Consider the following 20639-nt stretch of genomic DNA (forward strand, 5'->3'; position numbering starts at 1 on the left):
TGTGGCTTATGGTCCGCTTTTTAACTTCTGGTTAGAGAGGATTTCTGTGATGATTGCCCGCTTTGTTCTTATTTTTTCTCCGCTCAGTGTTTTTGTGGTTTTATATTAATACTTGTACTTTCAAGAATAAAGTTGCACTTAAGAGCCAGCGCTCGTCCTAGTGGTTCTTTCGGCCTGCGGTCGTCTTCAGGCGTTTTTTTACAGCATGCGTTTTAACCACCTCGCCTTGCTTTCTAGTATAATCAGTGAAATTTTGTTATTAAATAAACTTCGGCCCAACAACCGAATTCCAGCACATTTGACCCCACACGTACCTAGTAGATTACTCTCCTGTCGTGAAACACCGTGTTCCTGCGGAATGCTGAACATACAACCACGGCCTCTCATTGATAAAAGAGAAACAAAGGCACAAAAGCAACACGCACAACGGTTGACAGCTGGCGAGCAGAGGAGGAAGTCTAGAGAGGCGAAAACTGCGCATCAACTTCATACCACTTTTATGAGTAGCTTTGAGCTTGGCAATCGCCAACAACGCAGCTGCGCTATATTAGCTGGTACTGTGCGCCCCAGGCTTCATAGTTTTCTTTCGCAGCAGGAGTTCTTGATCACTGCTGGGTCCTGCAGCGGCTGGCCAAATTATTTTCTGGTTCGCAGGTTCGTATCGCTTTCCTCTATATAATATTTAGCTGTTCCTGCTGCTGACATCAAATTCTATACTTTGTAAACCAGACATTACGTTGCCATTGACAGTGATGTGACCACCGCTGAATAGCTTCCGTTGTAGGACCAATCGTTAACCTCAAAACACTTGGCTTCCGTTCTCATGTTATCCACTGTTCTGTTCGAGAAAAGAAAAACGCGTACAAGTGAGAAGTGATGCACCGATGGCCTATATGCATAAGATCCGTCTCGTTTGCAACAAGACTATGGTTCGCATCCCGGTGCCATAAAAAATCTTCGCCTGCTAAAAAATTCTGAATGCCGATGAAAATGAGTAATCGTGCCAGGGGCAAACTTTTACCTTGTAACCAGAGCAGATAATACTCCTCCTGGACAGAACAGGTTTCGGCAACCACCTTCTATTTAACGCACCAATTTGCGCTCGGCCTTCAGTGTCAGGCGACCACGTTGCAAGTGACAAAGGCGGCTGTGAGGCCAGTGACGCAGAGGAGGGACCTAAGAATCGTTTGAACGGGTAAGGTCGCCAATAAAAACTGAACGTGGCAACGTTTTACATTCGATCCTCATCCAGTGATGATAGCCTAGCCGCGCTGCTCAAGGCACAAGCTGTTATTAAATGGGATATCACGAGGCTTAGTAAGGTTAAAAGGACCAATGATTATAGTGTGTTAAACAGTGGGAGCCTAGAATGCTATGGCGTTTCGGTGAATAAAATATAGTGGCGTTTATCTTTCCTGATCAGTACCGGTATAGCTAGTTGCATAAAAGAATTCTGCAGCATTAACGAGAGCGTGACAGTTATCGTAATTAAACCTATCACAAAGGACAAAGTGAAAGCTGTAGAGGCCTATACTCGTTAATGCAGTCACAACAATAAGATATCCGAAATGTTCCATGAAGACGTGGAATTAGTAATGAGTAGAGTAAAAAGGTAAAAAGTAACTGCTTTAATAGGACCCTTGAGTGCAAGTTAGGCCATAAGCAATCAGGAGAAAAGCAGCTGGGATTTATGGCATGGGTTCTAGGGATTGCAGGACCCAGTCAGTAATACAGTTCTCTGAACGAAATAGTTTACAGGTCATGAATCGCTTCTGTCGTAAACGTTAGAACCCGAAGTGGAGTTACAGCAGATTGAATGCCGAGACTAAAAAGCAGTAGACTTTATGTTGCGCGCGCAGTATAACACCGTGCAGGATGCGGACGTGCTGAACAAGGTGAGTTGTAGTTGCTATAGGTTAGTGGAGTTTTTAGTTCGCCTAGACATGACGGAATGCAGGAAGCAAATAAGGAAGAAGCGCACCGACTATTTAGTGCTAAAAGGGAAAGTTAAGGATCTATCTTTAGAACAAATATTCTTTTTCAAGGGAAGACAGGGACTTTAGTTTTGTAGCGATTTTTGATAATTTTTTTAATGTCGCTGCTCAGCGCTCAGTGAAATTTGGCATGTAACAACTGCACAGTTCGCGGGGAAACGTTCCCTGAGGACGAACGATCCTAGTAAGAAATGCCAAAGCATTAACGCATCTAACCCCAAAGCTAGAATAGAACTGCCAGAGCTGTCAAAGCTAATCAATAAGCGTTAGGTAACTGACATAAGGAAGTATATTTTAGTGAGATTCGAGCATGCTCTTAACAACAGGGGACGCTTCAAAGCTGCAAAAAGGAAACAGCAGTATTAGAAAATGAGATGTTAGAAGGGAGACGCGATGGGCAATGTGATTAGCAGTATGGAAAATCCAGTTCTCTATTTATTTATTTCAGCACCTTCATGTACCTGGGGACATTACAGAAAAAAGTGGAATGCATGAAAAATATCTATATCTATGTAATTATAACACAAGAATTGCGGCAATACAAAGAGGAAAAAATAGGAACAACAGCAACAACGCTGTAAAATGCAGATTAGTGAGAGTGAACATATTCTTCGAGAACAGTTTTGAACAAAACAGAGTCGGTAATCGAGGAAATTAAGGTGGGCAGGTGGTTCCATTCTTTGCTTGTCATGGGAATAAATGAGTGAAAATATTTTGTTCATGCAACAGAAAAGGATGCCTACTATATGAGGGTGGTCTCTACGGGATGAAATGCGTTTAGGCTCAGAGAGAAGCGCTTCTTTGAGATGGCGACTGTGATGAAAAATTTTGTGAAAGAGAGGTAAGCGAGACAGTTTTCTTCGTAAACAATTAAGTGGAAGGTTCAAAGTATCTTTCATATTTGATACACGAGAAAAACTAGAGTAGTTGTGAAGTATCAATTTTGCACAGCGATCTTGCATAGACTCCAACGTTTGAGCGTGACATTCGAGACCAGGATCTCACACCATGCATGCATATTCCAGTTTTGGGGTACGAGTGATTTATAGAGTAGATGTTTCAAAAATGTCGGTACCACAGTGAAATCTTGCCTTAATATTTGAAGCATGCGATTGGCATTGCTGCAGATAAAGTTTTTATGTGGGTTCCAGGTGATATTGTTGGTTATGTAAACACCTAGGTATTTGCAAAACATTACGTGTTCTAGGAAAAGGTCACCGACCTGGTAGTCAAAAAGGAATGGTGAGTAGGCCGAGTTGTATGTAGTTTATTTTTGACGGTAAATTCAGCGCGGACGGACGAAGGACACTGGAAGCAGGACAAAACCAGTGTCCTTCGTCCGTTCGCGCGGAATTTAGCGCCAAAACATTAAAAAAGGCCGGTGAAAACAAGAGGCGGGTTACGGAAAAATGGCATTTCTTTCCACTTATTAGGGTTAAGTCACATGTTCCAGGTGTTACACAAGTTTAATGGGCTGTTAATGTCGGACTGAAGTTAGGTGTTGTCAGAGATAGAAGAAATCGTTCTGAAAATTACGAAGTCATCGGCGAATAATCTAACAGTAGAGTTAATGTGGTCAGGCAAGTCAATAATGTAGATAAGAAAAAGTATTTGTCCCAGCACAGAACCGGGGGAACGCCGAAATGAACTGGAGAAGGATAGGAAGCATAGTTATTGGCATATGTAAACTGTGTTCTGTTGGGAAGAAAAGTTTCGATCCATGCTAAAACGCTGGAATCAAAGTTAAGTCTGCTATGCTTTAAACGAGGTAATTGATGGTTAACAAGATCAAATGTTTTGGAGAAATCTAGATATATGCAGTCGATGTAGGACCCAGAGACAATGGCAACAAGAAGGTCATCAGTGAAAAATATGCGCTGTGTCTCACATGAAAACGATTCGCGAAATCCATGCTGATGTGGCGTAAAGAATGAGTTATTATCAAGAAAATTAACCAGGCTGGAATAGATTATATGTTCGGAGATTTTGCAAAGAACGCTAGTTAAGGAAATTGGTCCTTGCGACCGTTTGGTAACAGTGAATAATTCAAAGATTGAGTAAACAGGTTAGAGAGGATTATGGATGAGTATGCTTTGGTACTCTTCAAAACCTTCGAATTAATACCATCTACGCCCGAGGACCAAGACAGTTTTAAGTTCCTAATTTAGTTCTGCACACCGACCGAGTCCATAAGTACAGTGTCTACCAGAGGAAAATTTATGTCATCGATAACAGGCAGAGTAACAGACTGCAGTCACAAAAAGAAGTTTGAAAATACTTCATCAAGTGCATCGCAATATTTTCCGCTAGAAATAACAACCGCACTTTCATCGGATAAAGTTTTCATGTTGGCTTTTGAGCCACTATTATTGTTCTAGCATTTTTAATAATCTGTAATTAACCAAAAAGGCAGGGTATTTTGAAAAAATTCTTGTTTAGCGCCCTTCATTGCCTGTTTGTATAGAGGGTTACCTATCTTATAGGCAACCCAGTCATCGTGCCTTTTGCTAAATTTTGCCTTCGCGAAAGAATCTCTTCTTTTTATTTAGTAGCCGTTTTAAGGAAATGTTCAACCACGGGGATCGCTGCCCGCCCGTTATGACACGTTGGGGTATGTATTTATCTGTTAGCAATGTAGAAACTGAGACACGATGAGCAATGTGATTAGCAGTATGAAAAAAACAGTTATAACAGCCAAGTCTTCACAGATCTCTACAATGACAGAAATATGCAGAAAATTTGTGTTGGAGGTAGCGGGGCAGAAGAGTCGGAACAAATGCTGCCGCCGGTAGCGGAGGACGAATTACAGAGACGTTTAGAAGCAAGAAAAGGGGAAAACATCTGGTCAGCATCAGGCTGAAGGATTGCTCAAGGAGCAGTTCTGCTGAAGGATTAAAGGAGGGAGGGGGATTTTCCAGAAGAATTTTCAACCATGTGTGCTCAAATGCACATGACCTCCGGAGTTCCGCACTTTTGAAGGAACGCTATCATTATATCAATCCGTATGAAAGCGGACGTCAAAGACTCGAAAAGCTAAAGCCCAATCAGTTTGCAATTTCGCCATAACAATGATCATGGCGGTAATCACGATTATAAAAATGGCTGCTGTTTAGCTCTGGTTAAAACTTGAGTGAGGCGATAGCTACATCTGGCCGAGTGGAACTCGCTCAGTCGAATTGTGAAGTCAGTCTTCGCCGCTCATATTTGTTGTTGTTCTTGTTTTTGCCTTCGAGACATGGTACTTTCGTTTTGTTGAGCTTTCCTTCATCATCTTCGTTCTTGGACGTGGATTCAATCTCTTCCCCTCTCCTCCCCCACTTGACACGGCGCATGCGCACCGCTTTTGCAGCGCCACGCCGCCGGCAGCAGCAGCTACTCCGCACCACGTGATCACAACCACGTGAGTAACCATGTGGCTGGTCAGGTGACCGTCACGCGACCAGCCACGGCGCCTCCACGGAGCACAAGGGGTGCCACGCTGAAGGCTCGAAGTGCTAACCTACTGTAGCTACCCCTACAGAAAGCAACATTAGATACACGCGAACAAAAGTACTGTAGTAGATTTCGGCTAGGCTACTCAACAATGAGCCATAACCGCTCCACCAGTCGGGTGATACACAAGGCAACCATGTGATACAAAAATTAACCAGTGGGGTCCTGGACGGCATGAGTGTACGACCGACACGCCAATTGGCGTGCTCCCTTAAAATACGTTTTTTTTCTGCAGTGGGCATTTTTTTTGTGTTATCCACTACTTGAGTCCCCTGCGTCCATGTTTTTATTTCCCACTGTTTCCTTCATAACAATGTACGACTGACCAATCCAATAGTCAGCTCGCTTGAAGCGAAAATAGCGGTGTGCCGAATATAAACCAGAGTATATTGCTTTTGTCCATTAGCAGAAAACAATCCACAAAGAAACCTCAGCAGTCAAGCAGGCGTTGCAGCACCAGGGTGCCGAAGAAGCACATGCAATGGCGCTGCTAAGCAAACTCCCAAGACGCTTACCACTTTGTGGGGCGAGATTTCAGTGACCGCTTTTGAGATATTACTCTCCCTCTTCCTTCCACAGTTACCACTGCGAGTTCTTACCGTGGCATTCATTCTCCGTTTGCGCATTCGTCGGCTATCGTCGTGTCCCCCTCCTTCCTCGTGACCACTCTCCCAGTGCTTCCCATGGCACGCACCTACTGAAAGCGCCGGCTACTACTGCTCTTACTATCCCCGCAGGGGGGCGCCTGCAGCTTGCAGGCGTTGGTGAGTGGCGACACCACGGGTTCCCGAGCATCCACAGGGACATCCCCCCAGGGGGATGATGGTGAACAGTGCATCACCACGGACCCGAGCACTCGCGCTTCACCGTGCGTGGCATCGCCGTGTCCCGAGAAAAGGGGATCCTGGTGGTTGAGCCAATGCCGAGCGTTTGGACCTTTCAGGCCCCTCGGCGGAGGCAACACACCACTTTGGCTCCAGCTTCCTGTAGACGGCATCTCCGGCGCGACCCGACCAGGGGAAATCGGCTGTCGCCTTTTCGTGTCCTCCCCTCTGTCTTTCACTTTCCTATCATCTTTCTTGGAACTTTCCTGTCTCCTCCTTCCTTCTCGTTTTTTTCCCCTTTTCATAGGCGCCGAGGGATAACCTTGTGTGGCAAACCACCCTGAGTTGCGTCATATTTGGTTATAGCAGTGGTGTACAGCTGGCGTGGGCAGGGCTTTTTTTCAAGTTCCTATCCCGTCCCCTTGTTGGGCTCTATGGTGGGTGGCTGGCACCATGGCCGAAGAACACATTGTTTTTTCAGGCTACCTCCTTTCTTTCAAATGATCGTCCTCTGAAAAGAGGGTGGACCGATGTGACTTCACAATTTTTCGACAAAAAGAAAACAACTTTCCCAAATTACCATATTGTACACAGTGAATGAAAAGAAATGCCAGCTAGGCTAATATCCCCATTCATAGTTTCAAAAGTTCTCACAGATTCATTAAGTCCGAAGTACAAGTTAACAAAACTGTCTAGTGGAGACTTCCTGCTAGAACTTGTTGACATCATTCAAATCTCGAAACTGGCAGACATTGAAACTGTCGATGACATCCCTGTGTCTGTAACACCCCATAGATCGCTACACACTGTACGTGGTGTCATCTCCGACAACGAATTTTTGCACCTGACAGAAGAGGAAATGCTGTAAGGACTGTCCGAACAAAATGTAACCAATCTATATAGAATAAAAATACGCAAATAAAACAAAGAAATTCCAATGAAACACCTGGTACTGACCTTTGCTTCCTGCACCCTGCCCGAATCAATCCAGGTAGGGTACGCAAACATATCTGTTCGACCATATATCCCTAATCCCAGACGATGCTTCAAATGCCAAAGGTTTGGCCACGGCTCCCAAAGCTGTCGCGGCCGCGATACATGTGCCAAATGTGCCTCCCATGACCATAATTCCGAAGAATGAGATGCTGCACCACGCTGCGCTAACTGCGAATGCGATCACGTCGCCTATTCAAGATCGTGTCCTGCATGGAAAAAAGAAAAGGAAATTACTACCATCAAGACCAAAGATAATCTTACATTTAAAGAGGAAAGACAGCGTTACGCATTGACTCGGAGCAAATTTCTTTCACAGCACATACAAACTTCGCCGATGCGGTGAGTGGGCGCGGCACACCACATCGGCCTTCGGCACCTGCCCAGCTCACACTAAGTGCGGTTGAGGCAGGGCCATCCGCGCCCCTGGCAGATGCAGCGAGAGCTGCTATGCCACCCCCACAAATGGGGCCGTCGGCCTCCAAGCCGGCAGGCCGCAAGGCTTCCCCCATTAGGAAGTCCACCACGCCCCTGCCCGGGGGCTCCCCACGGAACTCCAGCACCTCCACTGAGGCGTCGCCTCGGCCGCAACGGCGGCGGGGCTCCTTTGATCGCAGAAAAGAAAAAAAACGTTAATAACAGGCCTTCAGCAAGGAGGGACCTAAGGTCTCAATACAATCTCCCCCAAAATCATCATGGCGTTCCTTATCCACTGGAACTTCCGTGGAATTCTAAAATAACTATAGTGACGCAACAGATATCCTGAACTCTCTATCGCTTGTAGCGCTATGTCTGTAGAAGACCAACTTAGGACCTTCTCATAAAAAATATTTTTAAAAAGCATAAAGTCTTTCGCTGTGACCGTAAGCAAGCAAACAGCCTCTCTGGATGCGTTGCAGTTGTAGTTCAGAGCGGCGTCGCAACCCATGAAATAAAGCTCCAGACGAATTATGAAGCGGTTGCAGTCACCGTCCTAAGCTTTAAAACAATTACCGTATGCTCTATACACCTTCCACCACATCTCACTATTACACAACAATGTCTAGAGGAGCTTTTTAGGCAGCTATCAGAGCTATATCTGGTAGTCTGGGATTTTAACGCGCACTTCTCGTTTTGGGAGAGGGAACGGACAGACACTAGAGGTCGAATTTTAAAACATTTTATTCTGTGCAACAAGGTCTGCTTGTTCAATACAGTCAAACCCACATATTGATCTTCATCCTCAGGTAAGATGAGTTGCATAGACTTGTCTTTTAGCTCACCATCCGTTTTTACCGATCTTAAGTGGGATATTCATGATAACCCGTACGAAAGCGATCACTTTCAGTGGTAATTGACTGTGCATCACCACCACCAATAATCCCAACAAAACCACGCCGTTGGAAGCTGCACTTAGCGGACTGGCAACTATTTCAAGAAAAAGCCTGTTTGGAGAAATTTTTTTTTGATAATATTAGCGTTGACGAACTAAATGAGAATTTTACAACATGTATCATTGCGGCTGCACGTCTAGCCATTCGTCAATCGTCAGGAGTTGTACGGCAAAATAATAGGCTCCCGTACACAGAAGAGCGCATAGAGGCGAGAGCAAAAGCACGGTACATACGTCGCAATGCTGAGAAAACTTTATGGAAAAACTATATTTCGTCCATAAATAGTTCAGTTACATCGAAACAAATGTGGGAGCAAGTCCGCACACTTAATGGCAGCTTCACTCCTTTCACAATTCCTTTCCTAACAGCTCCGGATACAGAAACAAGCATTAGCGAAGAGGCCGACAAACTAGGGGAACACTTCGTCACAGTTTCTAGCTCCTCACACTACACCCAATCATGTTTAAAGCATAAGAACACAACTGAAAAACAACGACTGCCGACAAGTGGCAGTGCAAATGAACATTACAATAAATTAATTACACTACAAGAAATCCGTACAGTGCTTTCAGCCGGCAAACAGACAGCACCAGGTCCAGACGAAATCAACTATGAAATGCTTGCTCACCTCTCCGAAGATGCTGTAGAAGCTCTTCTCAAATTCTTCAATAAAGGATGGCAGTCCGGAAAAAACCACAGGCGTGGAAAAACGCCGTGGTTGTGCCATTCCTGAAATCTGGAAAACCGCCAACTTCGGCTGGTAATACCAGGCCAATAGCGCTTACAAGTTGTGTTGCTAAAAGTTTCGAAAATGTGCTAAATATTAGGTTAATGTTTTTCCTTGAATCGCGAAAACTTCTTGATATCCACCAATGTGGATTTAAAAAAGCATGCTGTACAAATTACCATCTTGTGCGTCTTGAAAACACAGTCCGTGAAGCCTCCATACACAAACAACACTGTGTCTAGCAGTATTTTTTTTTAATTAGAAAAAGCTTATGATACCACCTGGAGGTATGAGATTCTTCGTTACCTCGCTGATCTGGGTATCCGTGGCAGGATGCTGAACTCTCTAAAAGACTTTCTTTCTGACCGTTCTTTTCGTGTACGTCTAGGCTGCACGGTTTCGAAAAAGTTCATCCAAGAAAACGGCGTACCGCAGGGGTGTATTCTAAGTATCACACTGTTTATTGTAAAAATGAACTCAATATCGCGAATAATTCCAAAGACCATCAAGTATCCCGTATATGTTGACGACCTTCAAATTTAATGCGCATCTTCCAGCTTATCAACATGCGAAAGAAAGATACAACTTACAATGAAAAAACTAGCAACGTTGGAGACCAAAATTGATTTAAGTTCTCTCCACAAAAAACAGTTGCCGTCCTTTTCTCACTGAAAAGAGGCATGCAGATTGACCCCACCCTGCACTTGAATGAAAGTGTTCTACAAGTAAAACAAGAGCATAAATTTCTAGGCATAACTTTTGACAGAAAGCTCACATTCTTACTCCACATAAACACCCTCAAAAAGAAAGCTTCTCGATCTCTAAATATACTGAAGGTACTCTCACGGAAACACTGGGGGTCCGACAGGTTATGTCTTTTACAGATCTACCACTCGGTAGTACGGTCCACCATGGTACTGTCTTCCGGCTGCTTGCGACTTCACGCTAACACAGTTTCGTAAAAACCAAACACCACATGAACATCTACTACAAGAATACTTGGCTGTGAAAGAGAACTAATTAAGCTACATGGAGTTTTACACAGATGGCTCAAAAACAGCGATGCACGTTGGAAGTACCATAGTACAGGAGAAATGGGAAAAAATAGTAAGATTGCCAAGTTATCTATCAATCTTTACTGCCGAATGTTACGCAGTGTGTACGGCTGTGGACAACATAGTACATGAGGACATCGAAAACAGTATAATATACACAGATTCCCTCAGCCTACTCACAACACTGCAGTCAAGAAATGCAGTTGAAACCTTAGTAGGCCACATCATACACAGCACAGAAGAAGTCCCAACACAAGGACATATGATAAGGTTCTGCTGGGTCCCGAGCCGCGTCGGCATAGAGGGTAACGAGAGAGCAGACTCAGCAGCAGTAAAAGCTCAAAATAGTGGAATCAAAATTGTCAACATACCTTTTAAGGACTGCATGAATTTCATACATAAAAAATTAAAGAACAAATGGCAGAAAGAGTGGGATAATGCACTGAACAACCAACTACACTTCATAAAGCCCACCTTGGGGGAATGGAAGTCATGCAGACACCAGGAACGTTTCATTGAAGTAATCTAATGTCGCCTTCGCATAGGACGTACACACTTGACACACAACTACTTACTTACAAAAGAAGCCAAACCCGTTTGTGAAAGATGCGGAGACGTGCTCACACTAAACCATATCTTATTTACATGTCCAAACCTATAAAAGCTAAAAAAGTAGTATTTTAGTCATTTTTATAATCAATGCATTCCATTTCACCTAGCACTACTCTTGAGTGATAATTCAATAATTAACATTTCTTATGTTTTTAACTTTTTAGGAGAGGTTGGTTGTCTTAATGAACTTTGAATTCCTCACTTTTATGTGATACACCTCAGCCACTTTCTCATTCCTGAGAAGAAGACTGAGGTGTGTATTTCATTGGTTGGGAGCCTCGACATCCTTCCTCTGCAAAGGATGGCCGCTGAGGTTACCTGGCCTTTCTTTAAAGTTTTCAACATTGGCCATTTCAAAAAATTCTGCATTTTACCTTCACCAGATGGTGTGGAATGACATTTTAGGTCGTTCACACACCCGCTTCATTTCTGTCATGTAAAGTCCGGCACAAAACAATTTTCTTTGCCTTGCGTTTGGCGCATGATGGCCTTAGCCGCCTATGTGCCATAAAACCCAACACAACACAACACACTATTCTTACTACTCCAACCCAAAACCGAGGAACGGGTGCATAACTGCTATCGCTGTGATGTATGTATAGTGTATGCACGGCAAGCATATCATATCTCGATCGGTAAGGGCGTGGGGCTGGAATACACGACCTCTCCAGTGCCATTCTTCGCGTGTTTACATTAGCTATGCAGAGAACTTCATTATGAAGAGTTAGGGACAAAAGTTAATTGAGTGTTTCTTAGTAATCTTCAATTTCCTGGTGACATGCTAGCTGCAAGTAACTCAGGAGACCGACTGCAAAGCACCATCAAGAACATAGACAGAAGTGTTGCTTGTTTCATTTTCATTCTCATAACACAGACAGCCAAAGCAGAACCATGGGTCAAAACTTTAACGTGAAGGAATCTAATTTTACCTTCAGCTGAATGGGATAGGCAGAACTATTTACGATGGGGAGTGATTGATTGGAAGGTGTCAGGAAATATATCAATTTAGAGCACATTGTAATGCCTTACCCGGATCGCGAGAGTGAAATAACTTGGAAAATTAGAATGAGGTGCAGAGAATTCGTCACTTAATTCCGAGTAACGTGCAGTACTTATCCAGTGATCCTCAAGAAGAAAGTGTACATTTGTATCCTGCCAGTACTCACGTATAAGACAGAAACATGGAAGCTTGAGAAAAAGATTGCTATTAAGTCAAAACCAGAGCAGTGAGGTATGGGAAGAAAACAATTAGATGTAACATTAGCAGAGCGGAAGAGCATATGATGGGTAAGGCAAAACGTGAGGGTTAATTAAATCCTACTTGAAATGCGGAACAAGAATGGGCATGTCCAGGCTAAATGCAGGGAAGACAAAATAACCGTTGATCCCTGAGAGTAGCCTTATGAATTTCGAAGGAAGACAAGTGTATCATTCCACGTTAGTAGGTGAGTTGGGTAATTGAGATTTTGACATTTTCGAGGATTAGCCAGTCACACGCAGCAGAATGCACAGTTTAATGCACAGATAAAGCAGAGACCTTTGTGCTCCTTTTGAGGTAGCTAATCCAATGATGATGACGACTGCGAAAGCTGAGGGCAGCATCTACAGTGGTAATGTGGAAAATGCCGAAGTTGCAAACGGCCTACCACAACGCAACACAAGTGCGAGCTATGAGAAAGTATCCTAGATGATGAGATGACAGCGTCAAAAATACATAACCTGTGCTATGATGAGAGTTACGTTATATAGGTCCTCTTCAGAAATTAAAACTTGTCGGACTCTGTATTTTGCCGATAGTGGAACTTAAAATGTCACAAAAAATGGTAGGGTTATAACGTAGTTGTACACAGCAGACATGCGTGTGTTCATTCTTCAACTGCAATCAACACTTGAGCTCCGCCTTAACAGCGGAACAATAGCATCATTGTGTTATTGGCCATGTTTTTTGCTTTAATTATATGATGTGAAACTACTGGAGGTGTATGCAAAAGACACCATATAAATCTTGAGAGCCTGCGCAGGCTTGCTGGTCTCACATAATTATCAGCACAATTAGCCTGACTACACCGACTGCTGGATAAAGCCCTCTCCCATGTATCTGCAATTAACCCTGTTCTTTGCCAGCTGTGCCCTCCCTATTCCTGTAAACCTCTTGGCCTCATCCACCCACCTAACCTTCCCCTGCCCCTGCTACGCTTGCCTTTTCTTAGAATCCGCTCCTTTACCCTTAATGATCAGCGGTTATTTTGCCTTAACATTACATGCCCTGGCCAAGCCCATTTCATCCTCTTCATTTCGACTAGGATGTCATTGCCGATGCCGAAAGCCGCAACTCTGGAATGCCCCCACGCGTTGAACAAAGCTTGGATTACGAAGCATTTACCACAACTTCTTAACAAACTTCACGTACAAGTTTACGTATCGCGATTTTCATTGAAGCAGCTTAGTAGAATCATTTCCTGGAAATAATTTCCTGTCTGCATCGGGTGTAGAGGTTGTGTGAATAAGCGTACTTCTTTTTCGACGGATGGCTATCTTCCTTCTTTTTTCTAATAAGGTGTTTCGTTATTTTGATTGTATCTTATCTATGTATTTCAGTGCAATTTCTTTTGTATCTGCTTCTGTGACCAGTTAAAAAATTATTGCTGGCCTATTCTCTAAATAGTTTGTACTCCTGATAAGTGGCTGGCCTCAGGTACCGCACGTCTGTTTGCCAATGCTGCCATGTGTATCTTGGTGTGGTTGGCATTTCAAGCTGCCTCGTGAAGTTTTTCAGTACTTAACAAACACAGATCACGACGAGTATTCATGTCACTGCCAGCGTAGTGCCACAGCTGTCAAGCGAGGTGCCATTGCAATGGCAGGGGGCGTTTCTGTCACAGTCACCGGTAGGGATTGTGCGACCCATGTTGCTCTTCCCGAGCAACCTCTCGCGACCAGTCATTACATGCCACATACTAGTGTGGTCAGTTTACTCACAATCCGGTGGGCAGGTTGAGATGACGCCACAAGATTTCATGACGTATCGTTGCGCGACGGTCCTTCCAATTTATCCGACCTTCCTCTCATCGGCTGCAGGTCTCGCAACGCTCCCCCGACCTAAACCGAAATTGTTCGAGTAACTAGGGTAAGCTGGGTTCAGTTCGGAGCACCTAACAAGATTCTTGTTCTGCGTTGGTGCATGTAGAGTAGCGCTTTCGCATTGAAATGCCGATCTTCTGAGCTGGCTGTGTCTTAGAGTATAATCAAAGTACATATATTAAAAGGCGCCTGTGGTTAACGCAGCGCTTACCGATGAAAACGTATACTTGAGCGCAAACATCTAATCGAACTGGAGAACACTGAATCACGGTATTCCTCCTTTGGCACAGGAAAAAGAGGAATGCGCTTTTCCGAACTCACTCGTACTGTCTCTCAGCATTTTGCCGCTTTCTTAAATGGATATACATGTTGTACAGTGGGCGGGATCCTCGTTTTTGTCTGTAAATATTCATAACCATCTATCATATTCCTCTTTGTAGGACGCTGGCATTCCGGGGTGTGGGAATAAAACAGCGTGCTCAAAATAGGTCCCAATTATAAAGTTCTCTCACAATGTGCCGCTGTTTTGTAAGGAGCGGTTCTGTTCCACTGCAGTCAGCGTAAGATTTACGTACCTTTTGCCTTTTGTCTGCACGAGCCTTATGCCCGAAAAAGAAATATTATATGCGGTGTGCACTAGCATCGGCCTGAAAAACTCTACGAGGTTAGATATTGATATTTTGGAGCACGAGATTTTAAGTCCGAGCCAGCTTCAGAGCCGCAAAGGCTGCCTCAGGAGCATCCGGCAAGACGAAGGGTATGTCGTCATTCAGAGGCTTGTGAACAGGTGCCGTGATAGAGGCAAATTTTATTGCGGAAGCGCTATTTTTTTAGCAATCCTGAAAAAGGTGAGGTTTCTCTGAATCCTCTCAGATATCTTCAGAAATAAAATATTGCCACGGCAGGGTCTCAATCCTGCGGCGGCACCAACAGCTTAGCTTCACTGGCCGCCGCACGAGAGCACTATGGTATCGCAGCAGCCAACCACGCGTAGTGTTAAACTGGCACACTTTGGCGCTGGGCATTGCGCGTTGTCGCTTTCATAAACTTCCATCTGGGCGCAACAGTCGCGAAACGAAATGAAACACGCATAACTGCATCCTTGGCTCCCAAGGCATTTCAGACGCGTCTCGAGCTACGTGGCTCTAGTGACAGTGAGAAGAGCGTTGCTCGCGTTTGCGTTGACAACCTTTTGGCAGAAACGCGGCACTGAAGCATTATGCCACCGCCGTTTTTTGGGTTCATTTGCACTGGCGTTGACAACGTTGCAGACTTCGCAGATTTTGAGAAAAGGAAAGTCGCATAACGCGCTTCCTAGGTCAGTCGTCACCTCAGTCACGCTTTCATGTACGTGGCGGTGGTGTCCACCAGCAAAAACCTGCTTTTGCACAAAAGTCTGTGCTTAACAATGTTAAACCGCCATCAATTGTTTTGTAGGAATCGGCGGAAGTAGGTCACCAGTCTTAGGAAACTGCGGAGATTTTAAGCCGACACTGACTCGGTAAATGCTGAGCGAGCGATTCATCCGGATCTGGCTTACTCGCTTCTATGCATACGACGGGATGATGTAAATTATTGTAGTCTGAGGCAAAGCAACATTTCTTAGTATTTAGCTGGTTAACAAGAAGAATGAATGAGGAATGATTCGTGAGCCGTATGTGGGAGCGAGTTGCTTTGCTGCACAAATTGACTGACAACTGCAGAATTCGTCGCGAAGAAGGCTAGATGTGTCAATACGGCAAGCAATCCTTTTCTGCTCTGGTGTCAGGACAGAGCTGATTGCAGCAAGAAGTGGTGCATCGGGAGAAAGAGGGAATGAAGCGGAGAGGCCTGGTACAGAAAGGGAAAGGACGATGACAGGCTCAGGGTTGGTTTTAGAGCGAGAACCGGCATTGGACCGCTAAAGAGAACGATGCGCTCTGATATGGTGTTGAAGGCGCCGAAAAGAAAAAAAACTACTGAAGAAACAAAGAAGCGACACGATAGCGAAAATACCCCTGTACAAAATAAGGGGCCTTCGCGCGATCAAGATCTCCCCACCCGTCATGTGGTTGGAGTCAACTGAACGTATGTCTTCGCAGCGAGAATAGAGTACACCGTCAGTGGTTGCTACTATGCGGGAGCAATAATGTTCTGAATCGGCAGAAAGGTCGCATTTTGCGACTTGACGTGTGGGAGGACACGTAGTACAATTAGTGTGGAGTGAAAGAAATCCCTACCGAGAATGAGCTAGTGGAGGATGTTGTAAACAGTAACCCGTGCTGTACACAGTCCGGAAGAATGAAGCGAAATTTCATTGGCAGAAATTTCAGAAGAATTAGGAATGGGGACTTTTCTGTGGCGAAAACGCAAATCAAATAAGACGACGGAAATAACTGTACCAGTATCAATTAAAGCTTTCACAAGAGTGCCATCGACAGACAACGTGTTGGACGGAGGCGCAGGAGGAACTGTAAGGACACCAGGGGGTGCAGTTTTGCCTCCCGAAAGCGCCAGGTTAGTTTTCTGTGTGGCGGCCTGAGGTCTGAGATATCGGGTGAACGGCCGGCGGGAACCGACGGAAAGACAATGCGGAGCAGCGACACGACGATAAGCGTCCGTCGTTCGGTCAAGAGAAGTGACCGAAGCTTAGTACCGACGGGGATCATTTTCGTCGAAGGCTGTCGCAGAAAAACGGCTGCTACCTGCAGTCGCGATATAAATCACAGTAGGTTGAGCACTGGTATCGCGGGCGTCGGCGACAAACACAGGTAACGTGGCCGCGTATGCCGCAGTAAAACACTGTATGGGACATTGAAGCTCCGCCTTAAGGGTAATGCCCATAAATGCAGAATACTTCTTCCTATCAAATTCATAGGTCGCTGATATTTGTCATATCACTCCCGGCGCAGTGGTGCGGCGGTTAAGCGATGCATCAACTCTTGCAGCGGCAGGTGTTGCCACCGATGAGCCTTGTGAGGCATATGTTGCTCTTCCCAAGCAACCTTTGATCAACTAATAATTTAGCTGCCACATGCCACGGTCGGCATGTAGAAGTAGGCGGTAGGACAGTTCGAAAAGATACCGGGAAGCTATCTCAGGTGACGAAAGATCTGATTAAGAAGCGCCAAAACATGCAGTCATCTAACACTACCGATAGAATACAACTAACGGAGCTATCAAAGTTAATAAATAAGCGCAAGGTAGCCGACATAAGGAAGTTTAATATGGAGAGAATCGAGCATGCTATAAAGAACGGAGGTAGCCTAAAAACAGTGAAGAGGAAACTAGGCATAGGTAAAAACCAGATGTATGCATTAAGAGACAAGCAGGGCAATGTCATTAGCAATATGGATAAGATAGTTAACGTAGCCGAAGAGTTCTACACAGACCTGTACAGTAGTCAATGTAATCAGAGCGCTAATGAGAAAGACAGCAGTGCACAGCAATGCGTCATCCCACCAGTAACGAAAGATGAAGTACAGAAAGCCTTAGAAGCAATGAAAAGGGGGAAAGCAGCTGGGGAGGATCAGGTAACAGCAGATCTGCTGAAGGATGGAGGGGACGTCGTGCTAGAAAAACTAGCCACCCTGTATACGCAATGCCTTATGACCTCAACTGTACCAGAAGCTTGGAAGATTGCAAACATTATCTTAATTCATAAGAAGGGAGACGCCAAGGACTTGAAAAATTACAGGCCGATCAGCTTACTATCCGTTGCCTACAAAGTATTTACTAAGGTAATCGCTAATAGAGTCAGGGCAACGTTAGACTTTAATCAACCAAATGATCAGGCAGGCTTTCGTAAAGGATATTCCACAATAGATCATATTCACACTATCAATCAGGTGATAGAGAAATGCGCAGAATATAACCAACCTCTATATATAGCTTTCATTGATTACGAGAAAGCATTCGACTCAGTGGAAACCTCAGCAGTCATACAGGCATTGCGTAATCAGGGGGTAGAAGAGCCTTATGTCAAAATACTGGAAGATATATATAGCAACTGCACAGCTACTATAGTCCTCCATAAAGTCAGCAATAAAATTCCAATAAGGAAGGGCGTCAGGCAAGGAGACACGATCTCGCCAATGCTGTTCACCGCATGTTTGCAGGAGGTATTTCGAAGCCTGAATTGGGAACAGTTGGGAATAAGAATAAATGGAGAATACCTAAATAATCTGCGATTTGCTGATGACATTGCCTTGCTGAGTCACTCAGGAGGTGAACTGCAAATCATGATCAATGAGTTAGACAGGCAGAGCAGATCGATGGGTCTAAAAATTAACATGCAGAAAACCAAGGTAATGTTCAACAGCCTAGCAAGGGAACAACAGTTCACAATTGGCAGCGAGAGCCTAGAAATTGTGCCGGAATACGTCTACTTAGGGCAGGTAGTGACAGCTGATCCAGATCATGAGAGGGAGATAACTAGAAGGATAAGAATGGGCTGGAGCGCATATGGCAAATTCTCGCAGATCATGAGTGGCAGTTTACCAATTTCCCTCAAGAGGAAAGTGTACAACAGCATAATCTTACCGGTACTCACCTACGGGGCAGAAACGTGGAGGCTAACGAAAAGAGTTCAGCTTAGGTTAAGGACAACGCAGCGAGCCATGGAAAGAAAAATGATAGGTGTAACGTTAAGAGATCGGAAGCGGGCAGAGTGGGTGAGGGAACAAACACGGGTTAATGACATCCTAGTCGAAATCAAGAGAAAGAAATGGGCTTGGGCAGGGCATGTAATGCGAAGGCAAGATAACCGCTGGTCCTTAAGGGTAACGGAGTGGGTTCCAAGAGAAAGTAAGCGTAGCAGGGGGCGGCAGAAGGTTAGGTGGGCGGATGAGATTAAGAAGTTTGCAGGCAAAGGGTGGATGCAGCTGGCAAAGGATAGGGTTAATTGGAGAGACATGGGAGAGGCCTTTGCCCTGCAGTGGGTGTAGTAAGGCTGATGATGATGATGATGATGATGCCACGGTCGGTAGTTTGCACACAGCACCGGTGGGCAATTTGCGCTGACGCCACAAGTTCAACGTTCCGGCCTGGGTGGTCAGCCTGCCTTTAAGAAGCTTCTGTCAAGTTTTTTCCTGAATTTTTCGCTCACGGAAGACGACGGCACCGGCTTCTCTGTCATACGACACCTGACGCTGTCGCGTTAAAACAAACTGGATGTGGCGGAATCCGTCACCAGGCAGCGTACACATGGTATCTAGAGGATAGGGTAACGAGGATGTGCTGCCCAGGGTCCTGACGGTGAAGGACGGAAAGGAGCAGGGTTGTTGCATCGTCTTTTCTATAGTTTGGCACATAGCGGAAGACCGATGTTTCAGGACCGTGTGGTGAATGAAGGAAGCAAACACGTCCTTTACTGGTAACAAGGAGCAGGGTATTTTAAATTTGCAGTAGATAATGCGATGTCGCCATGCAGCTCCTCGCGAATAATGGTGGAGACCGATCAGGCCCCTCTGGCCGACACTGCTAGTGAGGGAGAACCCAGGCATCTTGGAGCCAGAGCGACTGGAGGTGGCAAAATCACTGACAAGTGGTACCATAGTCCAGCACCGTGGAAGGATTCTCGGCAGCATTAGCAGTAAACGCCACAGAGCCGATGTTCTTAGAACGTGGCGAAAGCAATCGTCTTGAGACATGACGCTGACGCGCCGACAACGGGCGACGATTTCGTTAATGTACGGCATGTAAGACTTCCCCGGAAGCTGTACGCTCCCACCTAACTTCTTAATATTCAAGAATGGAATGCCGGGCCGGCACAGAGTGTGCCAAAGATTCGCCGAATAAATGACGAGAATTGGAACCAGTCAGTAATGGCGTCTTCATAGTCTTGGCCATATCGAAGAAGGAAACTTTGACGACATTCACAAAATCGCCCCAGTGGCTGAAAGCGCTTACTCGGTAAAACTGCTGAAGCGAGTTATCCGTGGCATAGCCCCGAAGGCCCATGACAATGCAGGTCCGTGATGCCGTGCTACCATACAAGGATGGCCCGATGGATCTTTGACAGTGACTACATTGAATGTCTGGCTACCAGAGAAAATATTAGAGCCTAGAGGAAGCCCGGCAGTGGAGGCAGGTGCAGGAACGGCGAATAGCACAGGGCGATGCGGGTCGACATGCTTCATCGAGGATGTTAGGCCGATCAGTAGGCTACCAGAACGGAGCTTCAAGGGGACTGTGGATAGGATGCTGGGATCGTGAGGCGCCTCCACTACCAGCGAAGGAAAGAATCAGCGTAGGAGGCTTGCAGAATTACCACACGCGGGAATTGAAAAAAGACAATGCGCCAAACAGACAACACGGGAGGAAAACAGACAAAACAAGTGCATTTCATATTGCAGTAGATAAGTGCCGTTGTGCGACAAGACGTGACGGCAATGTGACTTATTATATAAAACAGATGCATGTGGTGGCCTTGAGGAAAAACATAGAAAAAGGCCCACTGTAGAAGAAAGGTAGCCTAGCAATACAGTCTGGGGCGCTAGTTCGTGCGT

At 45.2% G+C, this 20639-nt stretch overlaps 1 protein-coding gene across 1 annotated transcript in view; it reads left to right on the forward strand.

The window, feature by feature from the left end:
- Positions 1-513: 513 nt before the first annotated feature.
- The window catches only part of LOC144121818 (monocarboxylate transporter 2-like), a 62483-nt gene continuing 42357 nt past the window's right edge, over positions 514-20639 (forward strand). The window contains exon 1 of the mRNA XM_077655228.1: positions 514-654. The gene's annotated coding sequence lies outside the window, so the exon portion shown is untranslated. The remainder of the gene's footprint in view (positions 655-20639) is intronic.

This window comes from Amblyomma americanum, chromosome 2 (assembly GCF_052857255.1).
Source record: "Amblyomma americanum isolate KBUSLIRL-KWMA chromosome 2, ASM5285725v1, whole genome shotgun sequence".
Classification (NCBI taxonomy): Eukaryota; Metazoa; Arthropoda; class Arachnida; order Ixodida; family Ixodidae; genus Amblyomma; species Amblyomma americanum.